The 23,555-nt window shown below is 42.1% G+C and overlaps 1 pseudogene; it reads left to right on the top strand.

Annotated features, from left to right (window-relative positions):
- LOC138382895 (zinc finger protein 91-like) overlaps positions 1 to 23,555 on the top strand; it is a 326,121-nt pseudogene that overhangs the window by 84,434 nt on the left and 218,132 nt on the right.

Below are 23,555 nucleotides of genomic sequence, written 5' to 3'. Positions count from 1 at the left end.
AATCCATGCATGCAAAGTCAACTCATCTTTGACAGGGGCACCCAGAGCACACAGTGCAGAAACTATAGTCTCACCAATACTTCAATACTTGGTGCTAGAAAACCTGGATACTCACAAGAAAAAAATTTGATTACACCATTTCTTGTATACCATACCCAAAAATTAATTCAAAATATAGACTTATATAAAACACAAATCCTTAAAAATCATAAAAGAAACATATGGAAAACATCCTTGATAATTACCTTGGCAATGAATTTTTTGGATACAACATCACACATGTGACAACAAAAGTAAATATATAGAAGTTGGACTGCACTAAACTAAAAATGCTTTTGTACAGCAAAGAAGACAAGGAAACAAGAAAACAAAAGCTGGGAGAAAATGGTGGCAAACCATATGTCTGATAAGAGACAAAAACAGTAATGATGATAATAACCCAATTGAAAAATAGGAGAAAGACTGAAAAGATCTTTTCCCAACAAAGACATATATATGGCCATAAGTATATGAAAAGATGCTCAACATCATTAATCATTAGGGACTTAAAAATCACAAGCATGTTAAAATACTGCTTCATACATGTTAGCATGGCTAATATCAAAGAGTAGATAACAAATTTTGACAAGCATATGAAGAAAAAGAAGGGCCTTATACTGTTGGTGAGTTATAAATTCACAGAGTCATTACAAAAACCTGTATGGAGGTGCTATTGAAAATGAAAAATTAGAATTGCCATACAATCCAGCAATCCCACTTCTGTGTATACAACCAAAGGAAATAAAATCAGTATCTTTGACTGGGTGAGGTTGCTCATGTCTGTAATCATAACGCTCTGGGAGGATAACGCGGGAAGATCGCCTGAGCTCAGGAGTTCGAGACCAGCCAGAGCAAGAGTAAGACCGCATCTCTACTACAAATAGAAAAAATTAGCTAGGCAACGAAAAATAGAAAAAATTAGCGGACATGGTTGTATGTGCCTGTAGTCCCAGCTACTCGGGAGGGTGAGGCAGGAGGATCGCTTGAGCCAGGAGTTTGAGGTTGCTGTAAGCTAAGCTGATGCCACAGCACTCTAGACCAGACAACAGAGTGAGACTCTTACAAAAAAAATCAATTATCTTTAAGAAATATCTATACCCCTATGTTCTTTGCAATATTATTCACAATTGACAAGATATGAAAACAAGCTGTTTGTAAAATTCTGAACAGATAAAGAAAATATGGTATATATACACAATACTTATATATTCTACTGAATATTATTTAGCCACAAAAAATATTATTCAGACATTTCATCAGCACAGATGGTCCTGAAGGACATTATGCTAACTGAAATAAGCCGGGCACAGAAAGACAAATACTGCATGATCTCACTTATATAGGGAAGCTAAAAAGTTTAAGGTAGAGAACACAAATGTGCTTTCCAGGGACTGTGGTGGACAAAATAGATGTTCAAAGGGTGCAAACTTTTAGTTACCTGAGGAATCCTTAATGTATAACACCATGACTAATAATAACTTGTGTCCTAAAATTTGCCAAGACAGTAGTAGACCTTAAGTGTTCTCAATAGAAAAAAATAGGTGATTGTGAGGTGATACGTATATCCATTAACTTGATTTCACAATGTCTACAAATGTCAAATAATTATACTGTATACAATAATTATGTATAACTTCTATGTGTAAAAAAAATGTTACACATCTACACACATGTATGTGTGTGTGTGTGTGTGTATGAATGAGACAGTTGAGTAAACTTCAAACTAAGTAAGAGAAAAATTCTAAAATGACAGTTATCAAAAAATAAAGTAACAAGTGGGAGCTTAATACATGCTCAGCAATGTTCTAAGCTTCCCAAAGACATACTGTATTTAAGAAATGTAGAAAAAAGATGTCTTAAGCTATATTAAAGTTGAGGAATTTGGGCATATAGAGTTTAAATTATTTATCATAGTTGATACAAAAACAGAATTTTGAAGTAAAATAACATTCGATTTCCTTTATTTAGAGAGCTCTGATAAATTACTGAGTATGAATTTCGTGTAAAATTACATTTAAAATCTCCATAGGGTAGGAAACCATAAAGCAGAAAACATACCACATCTGTTTGTGGTGTGCCTGGGATTCCTGAACCAAGTACTAATATCACAACTTCACTCACACGTTTCAGATGTGATGCGAAAGGAAAATGAAAAAATTATTTCACAGAGACGTACTCAAAAATACACAGATATTACCATGTCCTGAAAGGCAATAGAACAGGACTCGGATCCTGCTGTCCCTTGTAAGCCACGAACAGAACTTTGGCTCTCACTGTAACCTTCAAGGAAGATGACTGACGGGGAATTAGTGCTTAGAGAATTAAAAAACAAAGACAAGACATGCCCTTATGTGAGACCAAGGGAAAGAAACCTAGGCTTCTTAGATATCATTTTCATTGAAGCACAGCTTCCCAAACCCCATTTTAAGGTCTGGTTTCCTCCTTAAATTCTGGACCTCTCTCCCCTGTCCCCATCTCCTTCATTCTCTCCCACCTACCTGGGTATTTGCGTACTGCAATGTATTTCTTCACCTTCCAAGGTTCATGTCTTTGCTCCAGACAGGTGATCAGGTCTGGTTTAGAGACAGCAAGACCTATTTTATTAGAAAAAATTCATATGACTCTTCCTGGGATTCTCCAATTACCAATCTAGTACTGTGCTCAGAAGAGAAAAGAGAACATATAAAAAACTCTAGAAAAATAATCCCCACATACTCTTTCCTGATGGAAACTTCAGAATACCTAGAAAGCATTTAATATTTTGGGGTTCTTACCTCCTCTACCCAGTACTACTGAATCAAAAATTGGTGGTCGAAATTGCATTTCAAGGTATGGGAAAAAATATTTTATGCCACTACATTTCTGCAATTACTACTAATGTAGAGAGAAAGATACAGATTTGCAGCTCAAAAAGATTTAAGATTAATGTCAAGATAAAACATTTTGAATATTTTCTTTTCTTTATCAAAAATCCCTAAGTTTTTCTTGGAAACAAGGATCAGAAACTCATTCATGCAAAGCAGAAACTCCCAGAAAATAATTTACAAAAAATAGGAAATTATTAGTGTGGAATGGGAATGGTGTATTGAAGTTCTCCTCACCTAGGGAGACCAGGTTTGTGTAGTTCTCTAACATCACATCCCTGTACAAATTCTGCTGAGCAGGGTCCAGGCATTCCCACTCCTCCAGAGAGAATTCTATGGCCACATCCATGAATGTCAACAGTTTCTGGAAAAAAACAAAAAACAAAAAACCAACACATACTTATCAAGGAGCCCTGGGCAGAGATAATTTCACTCCTGGTGAAATGAGAGGGTAAAGAGAACTGGTTCGGACTTATACGAGTGACTGGATTATCCATAAGATAATTTTAACAAAAAAGTATTTCCTAATGTATTCTGTAAGTCTGTGCAAAGAGGATAGTATAACAGCCACAAAAACAGTGCAGATACTATATATTTTAGATAATGCAGCATAAAAGTAAGGCCACCCAAAGAGCCATGGACATTATTGAGTGCTTTATTTACATCATACATGATTAAGTTGTGTATATTTCTCTGATGGAAAAGTCATGGTGGGTTAGAAGGTACCTCTCAAATTTTAATGTGTACAGCAATGAACGGAAGATCTGATTAAAATGCAGATTTTGATTCAGAAGATATGGGATGAAGGCTGAATCTCTAGCAAGCTTCATGAGTGATGCCAATGCTTCTGGCCTGGGAAGATGTTTTGGCAAACATCCACCAAGTGGTAGAGCCAGGGCTTACCCCAGTGTATCAGACCAGTAAATAAACATGAGAGCCTTCCTTTTCCAAAGCAAGCTGTATGAAAGAGAATCTAAGAACAAAGTGGAACTTCCAGATTCAATGTGATGGTTTACACACATCTTCCCAAGGTATGTTTTAACGGAGAAAAATAATTTATAGTGGAAAAATCTGTTAAAGAGCACCTTAACTAAGTGTATAAAATTAACAACTATAACAGAGCAAATTGGTATCAGGTGCTGACTCACATAGGTGGACACAACATCATTGCTGTGAGGATACTGGCCAAAAGAAGTAAATCATAATTTGAATCTAATCATGAGGAAACATCAATTTTATGCAAACCTCAAGCTACATGAATCTCCCATGTTTTATAATCTCTAATAGTGCATGTAAAGTCTTTTCTTGGCATCCTAGAAAGTATGTCTCCTCTAATTACTCTTTTTTAAAACTCTCAGTTATTCTAGGCAATTAATGTCAGCACTTTAAGAGTGCATTTACTTCATCCTGTTATGCACAGAGCTGATGGAGCATCCACATGGAACCTAAACAGTTTCATGTTCCCCTTGTTCACTGATACCCAAGGACCTGACCCTATCCCAAATAAGAATATTAGGCACCACATGATCCCAAGTTTGACAGCCACAAAGCGAACATTTTCTATATTGCAGCTCATAAACTTTTTGAGAAGTGTTCGTGGCACATAAGAGGCCTGGATGGAGAGAATGAATAGAAAGCTCTGCTATACAGGGAAGATTTTTCAGAGCACCTTGACCATTATAAGAAAAATGGACAACAGAATCATAGAAACAAACTCATTAGGCAAGAACATTCCAAGAGAATGAAAGGTTTTCATTCTAAACACAGGCCATTTCAGGATGACAAGTGAACATGATTCTGGACCTGGGACCTGTACATAAGAACCAGCCCTTTCTTCCTCTTCCTTCTCTGGAACTTTTTCTCAGGTGAGAGTATCTGGACAAATCATATTTGTATTTTGATAAAGTGCCATCAAAGGCATCAGCACAGTCCCTTCATCTGCTACGACTACACCCACAGGCAGAGGGACCTTGAAGTGCAAAAAATCCACCCTTCCCTGTCCTTCATCACAGAGTCATCAACATGGAGCTTCTACATGGACACCAATGAGTGATTTCTCTCCCTTCCTGCCCACAGGTGCCCTCCTCTACCACAGACACCAGCAATATGTGCTATAGCAGTGGGCACGTGGGCTGGGCTGTGCTGCCCTGCACCCCACAAACCATGCAGGGAAGACTCTCTGAGGTCCCCGTGGAACAAAGGCTGGACTCAACTTTCATAAATATATCTGGGAGCCCTTGTGCTTGACCCTGGACTTACTTTAGCATGACGTGGGGCATTTCATTAAAACCACCTAGATGCTCCAACCCCAACAAATACAATCTGCAGGGAGGGCACCGGTGATGGTGTTTCTTTAAACTGGACACGTGATCCTAATTGGAAACTGGGGCTGAAAACACTTAGGTAATCACTGCCTCTCAGGCTTTACTGTGCACATAAACCATTTGTTATTCCAGGCCACACTAAGTGATAGGATTCTGGGATTACAGGTCTGAGTCACCACCCTAGCTTTCTTCATACATTTTCTAACATACAATAATAAGCAGTTTAGTCAAAACACTTAAGTTTTTCTGGAATTATATTAGAAGCTAAATATTTGTTCTTAACAAGGTAGAAGCAATAAAGACAAATAAAAACAACTCTTCTGTTCATAAATGGCCTTCATGTGCTGACATCAGAACTCGCAACATAAGGAAAATGGCCCACATGAAGCAAAAGTCTGAACAACTTCCTTGACTCGACTACATGATGCTGAATTCAACCATTTAACCATTTACTCTAGATTGGACAGGAGGAACCATGCCTGCTTTACTTGTTCCTCTAATGCTCATATGAAATGGAAAAAACTCATTGATCTATTGGTTTGTGTCTCAGGACCTCCTCCTTGTTTATCACTGAAGTACCAGGAAATGGCAGCAACTCCAATCTGGACACCAACAAGGGAGATTCTTTCTGTGCAAGGAGGAACAAACCCTGGATGACTTATTCCTCTTCCTCTGAAATGGAGGGGAATTAGCCTGTCATCCTGAACCCAGCATGGAAGACACCCCCAAATGTCCACAAGCCTCCTACATGCTGGTGAGAGGGTCCCCAGTGAGCTTGGGCTGATGTCCCCATGCTGATCCAGGCAGGAGAGAATCAGGCTGACTGTGTGATGTCAGCAGAGAAAATGGAAATGCCCTGGTAGGGCAGCTGATCCTGGATCCAGGTGTGACATAACCTGTCCTTTATCGGCTAACTTTTAGGTATGAGGAAGGAGAAGAACACCCTGCTCCAGTAACTGTACAGGAAGCTGTCGTTGTGATTGTGGCTGTGAATATTTTGTGGCCCTGGCCTCCCACAGCTGAGGTGCTTGTTTACACTTTCAGATTTTGCCACTAGATTCTATTTATAACAGGAACACCTCATACAACTGTAAGAGCTCACTGGGCAATATCTGGAAAACTTGAAAGGCCTCATTTAGTAAAGCCTGGCTTCCCAAAGTCTATATTGACTTCTCACAATGCAGAAAATGTTTCCCTCAGGTTTCCTGTACAACCTCAGTCCCAAGACTGGCCCTGCTTGTGAATCCCAGGTAGAGGCCAGACTTATGTGCGGATTACAGGTGGAATCAACCTGGCTCTGTACTCTTGGGTGATACAGAATGAAGAGGAAACTAGAAGCTGCTCATGGAAGCTGCTCTATCACATCCTTATGATCATGAGGACCTGGATTCAGAATTTGCAGCTGCAGATTGAGGTCTTGGAGGAATAGGGAAGCAGCTGGTGCCCTCTACATATTCATGAGTATTTGGCAAAGAGGAGGAGAGGGAGTTAAGATTCTCAGGCCTACTCAATGCACATGTGTCTACCTGGCTGGGTTTGCAAGCCCAACAGTCTCTGGATAAATTTCAGGTCTGAAAATGCCAGGGTCATGGACAAACAGCTGGAAGGGATGATTGCTGTCTTGTAACATTATTTTTGTAGAAATCTGGTCAAACTGCTCTACACAGCAGATTGCAAATAGGCAGAGAGACCATTCCACATGTAGATATTGGAGGCACCATGCACTGTGTTGCACAATTGTGTATTATTACTGGAAGGCCAAGAAGGAAAGAGCTCTTTAGAGTGAAGCCTGGTGAGCACTTTTTTATTTGTTACCATGCCTGGTCATTCTCAAGTGTTTGGAAAATATAATTAAAAACAAAATTGTTTCCAAGCCCAGAATAACTCTCCACGATGGTAAAACAGAAGGAAAACTTTTGTTATACAATTAAACCAGAATGTCATATACATCTCAGGCAATCTGATAAGAGATTGCAAAGACATAAAGAGAAGTCAACATCATTAGTCCTCAAATAGATTTGTCAGCACCATTTTTCAAATGTAGTTCACCCAAAATTTACCCAGTAATTGGAAAGGCTATCTATGCTTACTAATTGGCTATATTCAAAGGAAAAAAAAAAAAAAAAAAGCCCTTTCATATCTTCATGACAGAAGACAACTTTGCCACTTGGAGCTAGCTGCCTACTAATGGGAGATTCCTACTCTAAAAGAAACTGAGATTCATGCAGATTTTTTTTGACTATTTACATTTCAAAGCAATGGTTCCTAGATTTTAAAGAAAGTGAATCCCGAGTTAAAATACATTTACAAAAGACCTGTTAACTCATAAAACAATTTACATAAATTTCAAAGTGGCAGAGAAAAAAGTACATACAAAATTAAAAACTTTAAGAAAGAGAAGAGAGTATAATCTCATGTTTTTAACTTGAAGGATCCAGTTGGTATTTTTCATTTGTACCTGCTCTTACAACAGCCATGTCAGGGGCCACGGCCTTCAACTCATGACTCTAATTCCAGACGGTGCTGAATTCAGGCACCAGAGGAGTAGCCTTAGTCACACTATGTGCACAAGAAAGAAGGTTTCTGGGGAAGAAAAAAATCATAAGACACACAAGTGCTATAAAGGACCCATGGGTGGGAGACAGTGCACAGCTGGTGTAAGGACTGGCTGGTGCTGTAGAAGAAACCAAAAATCTCAGGACAATCCCTCAAGTTCCTTATGCAGAAGCAAAGGTCAGCCTTGGAGGCTGTCATGCAACACCTTACAAATGAATGGTTATTACTAGCATTATGCATCAGCCAGATCATGGAGAGGTAAAAGGTTTCAGGGATATGCATGGACTGCCCACACAGATCATTCAAAAGGAAATTCCTCATTGGCCTTCCATAAGTAAGAACTCTTAAGTTGTAACTGTTCATCTGCACTTTCAGTCTAGCTCCTAAAACTAGAGTCTGTTCAACTCCACACTAATAATGTTGATTACAAATTTATCTTCCCAAGTGCATAACAGAAACAAGATCAACCTTTCTTCTACCTATCCAGGGACATCTACATAATTGATTCTTCCTTCACTTCCTTTTTCTCTTCAAACATTAATTTTAGCTTATGTAATATGTACATTTTCTGGGCTCACAAGAATGTCACAATTTTGCCTGGCTGCCCACACCCCCTTCTTTTACTTTTTCTATCCGTGTCACCTTTAAATAGTGAAGTTCCCGAATCCCCCCTTGGAAAAAGTCACATATTTGTCTGCGGTTTGGTTTTTCCCAAGCACATCTTTATATGTTGGCCCAATAAACCTCTATCAATTAGTATGCTTGCCTCAGTCACTTATGTTGGGCTGTCAGTGCTAAAGATACTAGCTCAGGCTGGGATATGCCCTGGCATTCCTGTGTCCATGCAGGCATGGGATTATAATCAGGCGATCCAGCTGTAAGCCTGGATTGGTGGAGGGCCAGATTTCTGCTGCAGATTTGGAGTCTGGGGGTGGAGCTAAACCAGGACTCCAGTGTGGATATTTGGTGGGAAACTCTAAGAGCAATGGAGCTGTGGTCCCCATTCCAGAGGGAAGAGACTTGCCTGGGAGGGGCGTGGCTCCATCAGTGCCTGCTGCACCACTGCATGAATGGGTGCGAATCACAGGGGGCAGCAAGTTGCAGACGGATCTGACCTCAGGGCTCCTCCTGTGTCCTCAGTCTCCTCTGACCCCAGGAGGAGATGCAGAGTCACGGCACAATACGTGGTGTGACAGCCTATGTGCAGGAGAACAGACTCTCCCTTCCCTGAGAAACCTGACACTTCTCACACCAAATGTGTGCAGTCTGATGAACACCGACCACCTTTTCAGCACCAAATGTTTCTCCAAAACTCAATTCTGACACCAGAGATTTCATACAGACCTCATGAGTTCAGGGCTCAGTCCTACCACACTGCACTCACTGCAGATGCCAGTGGCAGCCCCAGGGGCCCATGCATAATTTTGAGCAACTGCCTCTCAAGAAGCTCCTCCTGTAACCCCCTCTGAAGTTTAATAATTTGATAAAACTAGTCAATGAACTCAGCAAACCACATTACTTACGTTCATCAATTTGGTGTACTATAAAGTACTCCACTCAGAAAAAGCCCAGTGGAAGAGATGTATAGGGCGAGGCAAAGTGGCGGGGGAAGATTTGGGCAGGTAATGCTGGCAAATCCTTGTGATGAAAGACATCACCCACCCTTTGTGTTCTGTAATAGCGGCTTACTGCAAGAAAACATCCTTCCCATTACAAAAGAGGTTATTCCTCCTTTTTTACCTATCACAAAGCCTGACACAGATTCTTTAAATTTCCATTTATTGCCTCATAAAAAATTAGAACAGTTTTCTTTTCAGTGGTCAGAACAAAATATTTCTTGACCAAAATTTGCTTAAGTTTTTCTCCTTCCCCCCACGCCCCTAAACATTGACTGATCCTCAGCCTGAGCCAACATGCAAACCCTCTTTGTGCTCCTCCTAAGAAGGGGCCGACTTCAGGGTAAAAAACCCTCTAAGCTAGGATGTTACTTTTCCACCATCCATCCTGCCCTTCCTCTCCCACCTTCTTTCTAAAGTCATTTGCTCCTCTCGATGAAAAGAAGCCCTTCTCTGTGTAACCTTCATGATGTTTGCAGATTTATACTTGGTGCTTTCCCCACCACAATACTTCTTTAAAAATTAAGACTTTATTTTATTAAACAACAAACTGTAATTTCAAATATGTTGTAGTGGACAATGTCTAGAAAGAGCCCTAGGACAATAGCAATTACACTTTCAGAAAGCGCATCTCATCCCTCACCCCTACTTCCATCCCAACCTCCACTTCATCTGCCTGTGGGTCAACCCTAGCTTCCCAGGGCTCTGAAGCTTCTCAGTATAAAGGGCTCCTTTCCTGGCTGATGGGAGCAAGCTGGGACATCTGCAGGGGAGGCTCCCTGGGCCCTCAATGACCACCTTCTGGAAGATCAAAACTGACATTAGCTTAGTCATTGGGCTCAAAACTCTGGTTCCCAGACAACGTTATTCACTTAGTTTCGGATGAGAAAACACCCAATGTTTGAATAATTCAAGCTAGGCGTGCTGGCTCATGCTTGTAATCCTAGCACTCTGAGAGGCCGAGGCAGGAGGATCACTTGAGGCCAGGAGTTTGGGTCCAGACTTAGTAAGGGTGAGACCCCATCTCTACTGAAAGTAGAAAAAAATTAGTCAAACATGGTAGTGTACACCTGTAATCTGAGCTATTCAGGAGGCTGAGGTAGGAGGATCACTGAATCCCAGGAGTTTGAAGTTGCAATTAGCTATGATGACACTACTACACTGTAGCCAGGGTGACAAAGCAAGACTCTGTCTCAAAAAAAAAATAATTAAATAAATAATTCAGCAAAATCCGATAAACTCAGTGTTGATGTTTATAGGAGGTAAGCAAATTGTAAGGGATTTACATTTCATAGTTCAACATGAAAAGCAAAATTATCTATCCTTGTCACAAAATAAACATTTCATTTAACAGTTACTTCCATGGAAACAATTCATTTAGTAAACAATCATACATGAAAATTTCTCAAGAGTTTTCAAGTCCTATTTCACAGGATTTAGTGTTAAAGTACAACTCTCATAACTCAGAACAGAGTTAACCACTCTCTGTATTCTCCACCCTCAATAAAAGGAGAACATTTTGGTGAATCCGTGTAATTAAGCAATTTACCTACCACATTGTACTGTCAAAATGCATTCATTTTTAGGCAGTCATAAAGTAAAAGAGACTTTGTGTCTGTTTTTTCCATGGTAGCATTCCAAAGCTAAGCCCTGGGACTCCATTTGAAATCACCTCTGAAAAACAACAGATCTAAAAAACTTACTACACTCATTCTGAGGGGAAATGGTAAAGAAGATTTTTTTTTTTTTATGAAATGTAATATATGACTATATATTTAATTCCCTTATCTGAATTTTACTTTTCTCTTGCCTTTTCAGAAATAATTTCTCATTTTCAAGCTGGGCAGATACATTGCATTTTACAATTAATGAAAAACTGAAGCTGAAATAAAGCAACAAAGCTTTTCAAGGCAACAAATTCAAAAACTGGCACTGGTGACTGGAATACAGGAATGTCTGACTTCATGTCAAGTAAGGTCATCACATCCCTTGGGACATCCTCCCACTGCCATCCTGCTCACTAAAGTGCTCGATGACCACCCTCCCAAAGGAAAATGCACTCTGCCTTCTAGCACACATCAAGGCTGTACTGCTTTGCAGGTTTTTGCACCACCTTGTTGGGGTGGGTTAACCTTGTCCTTTGAAGTACTTTTTCTCCCTTGACAAACTTGAGAGAATTCAGAGGGCAGGAATGATTTGTGAAATTTCCTCTGAATACCAGCATGTGATGGGCTGAGCAGTAATGTATCTCAAAGGAATGAAAACAGAGGCTGGTACAAAAAATTATTAAAGTCCCAATGGGTTAGCTGTTTAGGTGAAGCGGAGACTCCTCTCAACCTCAAGGAAATTCACCTGCTCCCCTGAGAGGCTCCACCACATACCTCAGGCTGTCCTCTGGGCGGAGATGTCCCAGAGACTGATCTTCATGGGATATTCCAGAAAACATGGCTGCTTTGGTCATCTTGGGTCATGCCCAGAGAAGTAAGGATCCTGGTCCTTGGGTCATTACCCAGGACCAGGAAAAGACATAAGCGTGGCTGAGGACACATCATCCCATACAGTTTCTACAGAGGAACCTTACCCGAAGACATTCTGGGAAAGTGTGTGTGCCTAAGGAAGATTAAATGAAGGGAGACACAAAGACCTTTTACAGCAGAAGGCCATGAAATTATTGTGTTTTCTTCCCATGTGAAATGTTCAGAAAGAGAAAACCAATATTTTAAAAGCAACCACCCACTATTATGTAAAGAAATGACAAGAAAACTAAAATACTCCATCTGTTTGCATTGGGCAATAAAGGAAAAACAGCTCATATTGTAAATTGGATGCGAAGTTGGCATTTGGAAATGTAGGAAAGAAACCGAACATTTAGGATTTTACTGTAAGGCCTACAACAGTTAGCCTGGGGAAACAGGGTGGTGAATTTATGCCCCACTTGCTATACATCTAGAAAATACAGGTGGGCCAGGGACTGAGGCTCACACCTGTAATCTTAGCACTCTGGGAGGCTGAGGTGGGACCATAGTTTGAGGTCAGAAGTTCAACAACAGCTTGAGCAACAGAAAGATCCCATCTCTACTAAAGGTAGTAAAAAATTTGCCTGGGCATGGTGGGTTTTGCCCGTAGTCCCAGCTACTTGGCAGGCTGAGGCAGGAGGATCACTTTGGCCTGAGAATTTGAGATGGCTGTGAGCTATGATGATGGCACTGCACTGCAGCCCCAGCAACAGAGCAAGACTCTGTCTCAAAAAAAAAAAAAAAAAAAGAGAGAGAGAGAGAAAGGAAAAGAAAATGGAGGGAATACAAGTCCCCCTATGGAGTGTTAAAATAAATAGGAGGTATTTAGACTGCAATGGCTCTAGTGCCCTGTGTTCCTACCTCAGCAAATCAAAATTTAACTCAAATTTATTTCCTGTAAATTAGTAATATAGAGGCCAAAGGAAAATTTTTCTCTTAATTCGCAGAAGGTTCACTGAATATCAAATGATAAAAGGCATATGCATGTATTAATGTGCATTTGGGGAACTCACAGAGGGATTACCCCAACCTCCCACTGGGGTTCATATGCTCAAGTACTATTTTGCATAGGATATGCAGTTGGAGAACACATACCATTCTTTTGAGAAGCAAAAAACGATTATTAGCAAGAATGAATGGACAAGTGAGAAAGAAATTAACATGTAAATTGCTCTTTTAGGCATCTGAATGAACCTGAGAGGCACACATTATGTTAAGAGAAACACCATTCAGGAGTGGTAGTATATATATCTGCATTAGCTAATGAAGCAACAGGATGGCAATAGAAGGCAATTGTATTGACTTTCATAAGAATCTTTCTTTGTTAGATACGGGAACTTCAGAGAGTCCCCCACTGCTCTTGGGGTGAAGGCACCAAGCATCAAGGCAGGGTTAGAAGGACAGTGATTTTCTGGCAAATCTCTGAGGCTTTCTCATTTTCAAAGGCACTCAGCATGATTAAACTACATTTTTTTTTGAAGAATCAATTCTTGTACTACAGTATTAACTTAGAGGAAAACTGTTAGGTTTGTTCCAGGTGGGAACCTGATATGTATGTATAGGACACAATGTGGTTAATGCAACACAGGCTTACAAAACAATAGCCGCAAGAGTCTGGGGAGTCCCCAGACATTGTAGATCTAACAGACAGCTGCAGCCAGTATTCCTCCCCCTCCCTCCCTGATAGAGAGGAAGTTCATCCTCTCCTGCTCCCCTAATAAGAGCAATAGCGACGCCAGAGCTGAAGGATGGATGTGCCTGGGGCAGGGGTCCCCAAAAATATTTGTTAAAAAAAAAAAGTAATGTAGCAGCTGTTTTGTCCCAAGTACTCACTCTCCCCTGAGAAACCCTCTATAAACCCCAAGGTTTTCCTCAACCTCGGTGTGGACGCTTTTTTGCCTCCACATGTCTGCACCCACATGCTCAAAATAAACAGCCTTTTGCTATGCCTGAGGCTTCATGCGTCTCTCTCTGCTCTAGACCTGACATTTGGCGCCGAAACCCTGGAGGGCACACTGGGTGGACAGGACTCTGCATCTCTAGCAGGCAAGCCTTGCAACTCGGGAAGCAGTAGGCAGCGGCAGCTCATCCTGGCCTGACTCCCGAATCCTGCCTTACTCTGAATCCCTGGGTTATTGGCAGGGTTTCCATGGATCTTTCCTGAGCCATGCAGGGATCCCTCTCTAACTTGTCTCTGATCCCGGCGTGTAGGCAGAGAGCGCTAGCTCAGCCAAGGTAAGGGTAATGTGCACCCGGACCCTCCCGAACCAAGCTGAGAGGCAGACACCGGAACAGGACTCGGATCTTCCCTTTGCTGATCGTCACACTTCACATTTCATGCTCAGGGAGTAAAAGCTCGCAAACTCGCTCTGGGGTTCCTCCTATCTCTCGCCTCTCATCCCTGAGAAGTCCCACAGATCTTCTTTCTTCACTCACCTTCAAATCCACATCCTGGAGACATCCTGCTCCTAGTGAGTAGGACCTCACAAGCTCGTTCTTGTCTACTTGTGTCGACTCAAAAGTCCTGTCCATGAGCCGGAGGACTCTCAGCACCTGGGTCCCTCGTTGGACACACGGATGCCTGTTGTGACTCTGCTCGAGTTCACACACTCTGCTCGCTCCCGTCCTATTCCCTCGTTCTAGGACACCTAGAATTGAGTAGAATCGGCCCTGTGTGAGCCCTACTCTTTCCAGGAACATGGACAACTCTCAGTCTACTCCTCTTCACAGAACACCAGGTCTCACTGCAATAACAAATGGTCCGAGATTCCCTATGTCTACACCTTTTTACCCTCTACTCTCACTCTGCATGAACTGTAATCTGGCTCAAATCTTCCTGCTACACTGTAGGCCTTCCTCTTCTCCTTCCCCCTCTTCTCTGGACAAACTTGAAACCTCAGAACATGACTCTTGCAATCGCAGCCCTCACCCATAAAGATATCACCAACAGAACTCCCTGAGCCTAACGCTCAACCTGCTCCCTGCCCTCATCTCAGTCCCCCTACTACTGGCTGTCATTCTGTTCAAGTCCTGGGGCCTGCGGTGGAAGGCATCAGGGAGATACCTGTCCCGTTTATTTAACACAATCTTATGATATGATCTGGAATGACCTCTACACTATTCTTTCCTCTACTTCATCCTCCGAAGAGAAGGAGAGAGTTTGACTTAATGCCCAGGGACATGGTGATGAAATCCGTAGATGTAACCCTGTCCAGCCAGTGGGGACAGTCACCGTCCGTAATGCAGGCCCATTACTGAAATATCAAGTAGCAACTCCCGAAGGAACTTTACTCCTCAATACACACTTTACCTCCCAGTCCGAGTCTGACATCAGGTACAAGCTCCAAAAAATTAGACAAAGGCCCTCAAATCCCACACAAAAAAAATCTCCTAAACCTGGCCTTCAAGGTCTTTAATGACCAAGATGGGGAGAGGCGGAGGGAAAAGAGAGTGGAACTGACAACAGCCCCCGAAACACATAAAAGCTTTTCAAATCGTGGCTGCCCTGTAAAGCAGCTTTTCTGGAGCATCACTCAAAAGGCCCCAGGCAAGTAGACGACAGGGCCACACCCTTACATGGCAACTGAGCCCTGCCTCTACCAAGACTCTGGGTCCCTAAAGAACAATGTCTCAGGAAAAGGGCCCTGCCAGGACTGTGCTCCCTTTGACAAATGAACGGCACTGGAAAAGCAAGTGCTGGCTTCTTAAATTGCGAAGATCACACCTGCACTCTGGACCTGGCTGCCCCTCCCTGAAGGGACATCCTGCATAGCCACGGACCCTATGAAACTGCTTCAATCTGATGGACACGTCAGGCTTCTGAACACACTCGACTGCGACACACCTTGGGTAACTCTCTGACACAGGTAAAGACACTGGAGCCACGTTCTCTGGTCTTCCTGAATTGTCAGGCCTCTATTTCCCTCTCCTACCCCCACCATGAGAGTAAAACATAAAATACAGCCCCCCTGTGTATTCCACAGCTTCTCCGTCCACTGGGAGATAAAGTATCTGCCCACCCCTTCTGTGCTTCCCAGTTACCGCCACTGGGGAAAGATCTATGGCCTCCTCCCTCTGATTATGGAAAAGCTTAACTGAAACTTTACATGCAACTTTTGCCTGGGGTGCTCTGAGCTTTGAAACTATAAAACTTTCTGCCTTACTTCACCTAAAATTGTCTACTACTGTGAAATCTTTTCCATCCACGGATGGTTGTCGTTTTGCTCTGATTCTTCTTAAACACAGTTTATAATCCACTGCAGTCCAAGATTTGCTTCTTTGGAAAATGTCATAGAAAGAGCTAAAATTTTCATGACTTTTTATTTAAAACATTATTAATTCTCATGCTTTGCTTTCCAAAGCCACTGAAGTAGTATTATGTAAATACCAAAGTTATCTCCAGGATTTAAACTGTTAGATTCCACCCGGCCCAACCTTATTTATCCTCTCTAGGCCTAAGGGCTATTGCAAAAGAGACAGACATATAAAATTGTAAAAATCGATTTCAGGAGATAAAAAATAGTGAGTTCCTTCAGTTCCCTTATCTTCCTCCACCACCTCAACCTGGTGCCCACCTGCCAGCAAGGAAACACACTAGTGACTTCTTAAAGGGACTGGAACACTTACAGCCTAAAGACTACATTTTACTCAAGGATTTCCCAGAACAAATTGGGCCTCCTGCAACTTTTAAATAATTCTCTCACTGCTTCCACCACTATAGCTAAGCTTCTGGAAATCCTGTCCGAGAGTCATCTCTCAGGACTCAAACCTACAGGCCCTCCAGAACCTGCTTCCACCCAGGGTGGGCTCCCCAAAAGTCCAGTCCATCGTGGATACCAGGCTCTGATAACATGCTGTGGTATACATAACTCCTTGCCATGCTTTGCCTCCTCTTTATGCCTCTCATGTCACTCTGTGAATGCCGCCACAGGCCAACTTACATACCAGGCCGGTCAGTCCTTTGCCTACACTGGAAACCCTAAAAATACCCATACTTTCCATCCCCCACTCTGGGGCTCTATGACATCTCTATCTGCCTACAGTGCAAAAAACCTCTCTACCTTCTCAAAACTATCAGCTCTTCTCACCATGCGTGATCTTACTCTCTTAACTGAGGCCCCTAGTGGCTCTACTTTCAACTCTCATTTTCAAATCATACATTCTCCACTATCTAGGAACATTCAAGCCCTGACTTTTTCTCTCCAGTAAAACCCCATCCTGCCTCTTTTCTAACTTCAAGACCATCCATTTTCAATGTCCTCCCTTTTAATAAATGAATTCCATAAAAAGATCTCTATGTCCCTCCTCAGCTCGAAGAAGCTACAGAAGATCTCCACCCATTTTCCCAACTCCTGAGTTCATTTTACATAAAAATTTAATCTTAACAACAAAAAGGGAGAATGTTTGGATGGCCTTGAATCTCCCAATTTTCTAATGACAGCTAAAAATCAATTCTGAGCTCTCCCTACTCTTTGCTATCTCTCTCCCAAACTAGCAGGCAACCTGCTTGGACTCTCTTTTCACAAACACCTAAAAGAGCCCAGAAAAGAAATGTAAATCTTTCTCTTTAGATTTCCCCAGCTCACAGCTTTTACAATTTGTTTTACAGCCTCAAGGTGTTCCTGAGGAAAGCTCTGGGACAGACTGCAGGGGGGTGAATGCCAGGCCTTTGTTTCCTGCCCAAAACCAAATCTCAGGGGCAAAGATCACATCCCCTGCAAGGGGCCTGACTGCATTTCAAAGATGACCAAATCTCCAGGGACACAAAAAACAAAAAGTTAGAAGGAAAGCAATGCCCACATTCCAATCTCTCTAATTTTTAGTGTTTACCCTTTTCCCATACCTTACTCTTCCTTTTATTATATGTATATAACAAAAAGTGTGCAATGTTGGGTTAATTCCAGGTGGGAACCCCAGAAGTACATCTAGGACAGAATATGGTTAATGTAAAACTTAGGCTAGTAAAACAATAGCCTGAGGAGTCTGTAGAGTTCCAGGTCTTTGTAAATATAACAGACAGTAGAAGCCAGCATTCCTTCCCCCGCCCTCCCTGATAAGAGAGGAAGTTCATGGCTCCCTAGCTCTCCTGATAAGAGGGATGACAGAGCTGAAGGATGGATGTGCCTGGGGCAGGGGGCCCTGAAACTGTTTGTTTAAAAAAAAAAAAAATTAATGTAGCAGCTGTTCTGGCCCAGGTGCTCACTCCCCCCTGAAAAACCCTCTATAAAACCCAAGTCTTTCCTCTCCCTCAGTATGGACGCTTTTTTGCCTCCACAGGTCTGTACCCAGATGCTCATAATAAACAGCATTTTGCTACACATGAGGCTTCATGTGTAGCTCTCTCTCTCCCCTCCCCCAACCCCCAGATCTAACAGAAACAGAATTTAGTCTTAACCAACAACAAACTGCCAAGTATTCTCTGATTACAAAACCATGTGATTTTTCCCTGGATACTCCAAATAAGTTAGGCACATGAATGTAATCCGTTATTGAACTTGGTGTGCTTCCTAACCACACGTGATAAAAGGCTTTCCTTCAAGCCCCCCGCGGGCCCCCAAACCACAACCCATCCCTGGAGTCCTCATAATTCCTGAACTGCTCTTAGTTCCAATGAAATAAACTCTTTACCATTTTCTTGCTGCCTCAGTTTACTTTTAAAAAGAGTTAGAAGGGGCTGAGAACCGCACAGACTCCAGCTCCTCCCACGCACGACCCCGCACACCAAGGCAGCGGGACCCTCCCCTGATGATTCTCCCGTGGTCACCACACAGTCTGGGGGAGAGGAGGAGGTGCAATAGAAGAGCTGCCCAGACAGGGTTCAGGGCCAGTGTGAAGTCACCAAACAGGATGGAACAAGACACTCTGGGCCCTGGCTGCCAGCCCAGCAACACCCTGAACAGGAGGGAAAGGGGTGATGAACTGCATCAGGGGGCCTAGACCGGCTGACTCCGGAACTGCGGCGGGGAGGCCCGGGTCCCACCACAACCGCTCCCACCCCGCCGGGACACGCAGACCTGCGTACTCACCACTTCCCAGCTTCTGGGGTGTCCCCACATCCTTCCTATGGATCTTCAGGTACCTGGCAGTCACAGGGCAACACAGGCTGCAGCAGAGTCACCTGGGCCTCCGGAAGCTGAGAACAAAGAGCCCCAGAGTCCAAGACTGGGAAGTGCTCGCAAAAGTCCCATAGTAAAGGGCCCGTCACCAGGGCACTGAGACCGTGCAGTCCGCCCTCCACACTCTCCTGCACACTCGATTGGACAGTTCCCACTCACTTCAGCACCCTGATTGGATAGAGCTCCAGGCCCTGCCTACTCTGATTGAGTGACAGGAGATGCAATTACTGGTGGGACTAAAGAAAGTCACAATTATTGGGTTTTCTGGGTTTTGGTTTTTCTTTCTTTTTTTTTTTTTTTTTTTTTTTTGAGACAGAGCCTTACTCTGTAGCCAGGGCTAGGGTGCCATGGCGTCAGCCTAGCTCACAGCAACCTCAAATTCTTGGGCTAAAGCAATCCTTCTGCCTCAGCCTCCTGAGTAGCTGGGACTGCAGGCATGTGCCACCATGCCTGGCTAATTTTTTTATATATTTTCAATTGTCCTGCTAATTTCTTTCTCTTCTTAGTAGAGACCAGTCTCGCTCTTACTCAGGCTGCTCTTGAACACCTGAACTCAAGAGATCCACGCCCCTCGGCCTCCCAGAGTGCTAGGATTATAAGCTCCAGCCCCCACTCCCGACCCCACAATTACTGGTTCTTCATGGCGGCCATTTTCGTGCAGGTATTTCTTCCAGAACTGGGACTTGACCTCAGCCAGGAGTCATTTGCACTTCATCTTATACATAAGATTATGCTCATTTATTTCAAATATATGTGATTCAAAAATGGAAAAAAATATAATAAAAATTATTTTTAAATTTCACATTTCCTAACCTTCCTGGCCTCTGGATTTTTTTTTTTTTTCTTTTGAAGAGGCAGTCTAAGCTTTGAAAAGAGTGACAATCCTTTATAGCAGCAAATCGATAAAAATAAAATATGAGCCACACGTGTCCTTTTAGAGTTTCCATTAGATGCATAAAAGGAAAAAAAGGTGATATTGATTGTAACAATTTACTTAAATCAATATATCTAAAATATTGCCATTTTAGTATGTGATCAATATAAAATTATCAAATAAGTATTTTTAGAGTAAGTCTTCAAAGATTGTATTGTAAGCTTCCAGCACATCTCAGTTCACACTAGACTATTTTAGGTTCTCAGCAACCACACATGGCCAATGTTGGCCACATTGAGGTGCAGCTATGACTTCTATGACCTCGGGGAGGTGAAGGAAGCTCCTTTGTGTCAGAGGTGAGGAAATAGTCCCTTTCTAGCAACATCTCTCCTTAGGCTCAAGAGTCGGAGAGAAGGTAACCCTAGATAGAGCATGGGGCAGCAGGCAGGAAATGTCCACAGCTAGACCACTGCTGACCACTGCTTGCTGGGGACCCATTCCCCGTCCAGAGATCAAACAGAGATGATAGGACCCCAGAAGGAAGGAACCCCAGGTCTTCAGATACATCTACAATCTTGACCTCCACAGTTAAATCTGGAGGAAATAGATTAAAAGCAAACTTGTTATTTTGCAATTTGGCCTTGACCCTAATGGTCAGGCTGTGTGTGTCTATTTCTTCCTGTTGTGTGGGAAACTGTGTCAGTTTAAGCACCAATTGCATGCACACATGTCTACATGCATTTCTATTAACATATAACTCCACACTATCTATTAATAACAAGAAATCCAACTTTAAATAAGAGTAAAAGGAAATCTACTGTTTTTCAGGTAACTTGTAATCAACCTGTCATGGAATTCTGGCATCCTGTCTGCACCAGGTGTGTATATTAGTTAGGGTTTGTTGGTTGAGCTGGTCAGCAATTTAGGCTGGGCTCAGTTGGGTCATTCTTCTGGGCTTAGCTGGGCTCCTTTAAGCATGTGTGGTCAGCTACTGGTTGATTCATTGGCTCCTGAGGGTGAGCTGGCTGTCAGTATCTCAGCGCCCAGCAGGCTTCCGTAAGCTTGTTCTCATGCAGAGGGTAGGGTTCTAAAAGAAAATCTCAACCATTCAAGACCTTTTGAACCTAGACCCAAAGCTGGCACGCTGTCATATTGACAGCTTTCAATTGGCCAGAGCTAATGAAGTCAGCCCAGATCCAAAGTTAGAGAAACAGATTCCATCTTTCAATGGGAGAAGCTGTCAAAGCTCATTGCAAAGGGCATGGATTCAGGGATGGATGAATTGCTGCCATTTCTGCAGTGAGTATCATCATGCATTTTCTTGCCAACAATATTTATATAGCTCTTAAAATTCAAGGAACTACTAAGCAGCTGGGCGGGGACTCAGAATCAAATCTGCCTGACTGCAAAGCTCATGGGCATCTATCTATATAGGCCACATTATTCATGCAGATCCCTAGGCCTTTGAGGTTCTGGAGAGTGACTCTTCTGCAAGAGAAGCAGGATTCCTTTGAGAATGTTGTCCTTCTAGTAGTCTTCACCACTGGGAATAATTCACTCCATAGAATGCTACCAAAGTGTGCTGGAAGGACCTGGAATAATTTGGGGAAATCGCTGAGCAATGAGTTTAGAAAATGAAGGTCCAACAACATAGTACTCATTTCTCATCTTAGGAGAAATGTGAAAACACATATAATTCACTAGATATGTGTGCAAATTTTTTCATCTGTTTCTGGTATTCTTACACTATTCATGGTTTTCATAAAAACTAAACCAAACTGCTGTGCCTGAAACAACCACTTGCTCTGAAACCAAGTGCTATGAAGATAGACACGCTGACAAGATATTTCCTCCTGCTGTAATAGAGCCAAACAGTTGAGCACATTTTTAAGGTGTCCTTTGATTTTTTTTAAATAACAACTGTATTGAAATATAATTTGCATCCATAAAATGTATTTTTTGTTTAATTTTTTTAATTACACAAGTATTCGATTTAGTGTATTCACAGAGTAGTATAACCAGCACCACCATCTTATTTTAAAAACACTTTCATTACCCGCCCCAAAAATCCAGTATCCATTAATGGTCATTTCTCATTTCTCCCACATTTTACTCCCTGGGAAACATTAAATTACTTTTTGTTTCTATAGAAGTTATTTCTCTCTCATGTTCAAGAAATAATTCATCCAACTTTGAAATGCCATGGACCCCAAACTCAGGACTGGCCATGGGGAAAATCCGCACAGTGCACAAGGCAATCAAGCACAGCTAATGCATCCTTTGCTCTGAACCAGCACTTGTCACTCCTGGCTGCCCGTTAGAATCACCTGGGTGGGGAGACCTTTTAACCTCTCTCAAATGCAAGTTGAAACAGACAAAATAAATCAGAATTCCTCGACTGGGACCCAGGCAAGGGTGTCGTTTCAACCTCTCCAGGTGATCACTGTATGTGGTCAAGCCAAAAAATATACTGATTTGAACCAACATCTTTCGATGAGCAAATTGCAAATGTTTTCTCAAATGAATGTAAAAATGGTTGCAGATGAGTTGTGACCTTTCATGCTTACCTGCATTACCTATTTACTACATTTTGCAGAACAGACTTCTGCTCCTGGTTTTATTTCTCACTCAACTTAATTCCATGTGTACTGACTGCACACTAGGTTCAGGGCACTGTGCTATGTGCCTCAGCTTCAGTGAGCATCATTGTGGGGGGAGGGCTGTGCTGAAAATATATGGCCAAAACATTAATACTATGCTACTTGCCAAATTGAGGCAAAGATGGAAAGACCTAGAGAGTCATCAAGCATTAGGGCATTAATAGATATTTTGGAATATTAGAATCTATGTGATGATGCCCTGAGTGAACATATTCCACTTTAAAACATAGACCAAAATGCTGCTCTTATTCTGAGATACGAGTTAGGATTTTGGTACAAATATATAATATTTACATCTTTTATTTATGTAAAACAGAAATAAATGCACAAAGCATCCATTTAAGGCTTGATAAATTAATATAAAACAAACACACTCCTGTAACCAAGAAATAGAACCAGTCTCATTCAGGTACCCCAACAATCGCTTTCTCCCTCCCACCTACCCAAAGGTAACCAAGATCTTCAGAGCTAATATTTTAGGTCAATTTTGTGTTTTCATACAAGTGTTTTATTACAGAACATTTACACATATACAAAATAAACAAAATAGAATAATTGACCAGTCACCCAGCTTCAGCAACTGCTAATTCTGTGCCATTTGTTTCTTCTGTCCTTCGACGCTTTTTCCAACCCCTTCACTATTTTTTTCTTACCAGTGAGGTAAGATATACATACCTGGAAAGGCACAAATCTTAACTGTATGATTTTGGCAAACACACCCATATAATCTTTCACCCATTTTTTTTTTTTTTTTTTTAAACAGAGTCTCACTCTGTTGCCCGGGCTAGAGTGAGTGCCGTGGCATCAGCCTAGCTCACAGCAACCTCAAACTCCTGAGCTCAAGTGATCCTACTGCCTCAGCCTCTCGAGTAGCTGGGACTACAGGCATGCACCACCATGCCCGGCTAATTTTTTCTATATATATTTTTAGCTGTCCATATAATTTCTTTCTATTTTTAGTAGAGATGGGGTCTCGCTCTTGCTCAGGCTG

This window comes from Eulemur rufifrons, chromosome 4 (assembly GCF_041146395.1).
Source record: "Eulemur rufifrons isolate Redbay chromosome 4, OSU_ERuf_1, whole genome shotgun sequence".
Taxonomy (NCBI): domain Eukaryota; kingdom Metazoa; phylum Chordata; class Mammalia; order Primates; family Lemuridae; genus Eulemur; species Eulemur rufifrons.
The sequence above is the reverse complement of the archived record's forward strand: the minus strand, read 5'-3'. Positions and strand labels throughout refer to the sequence as shown.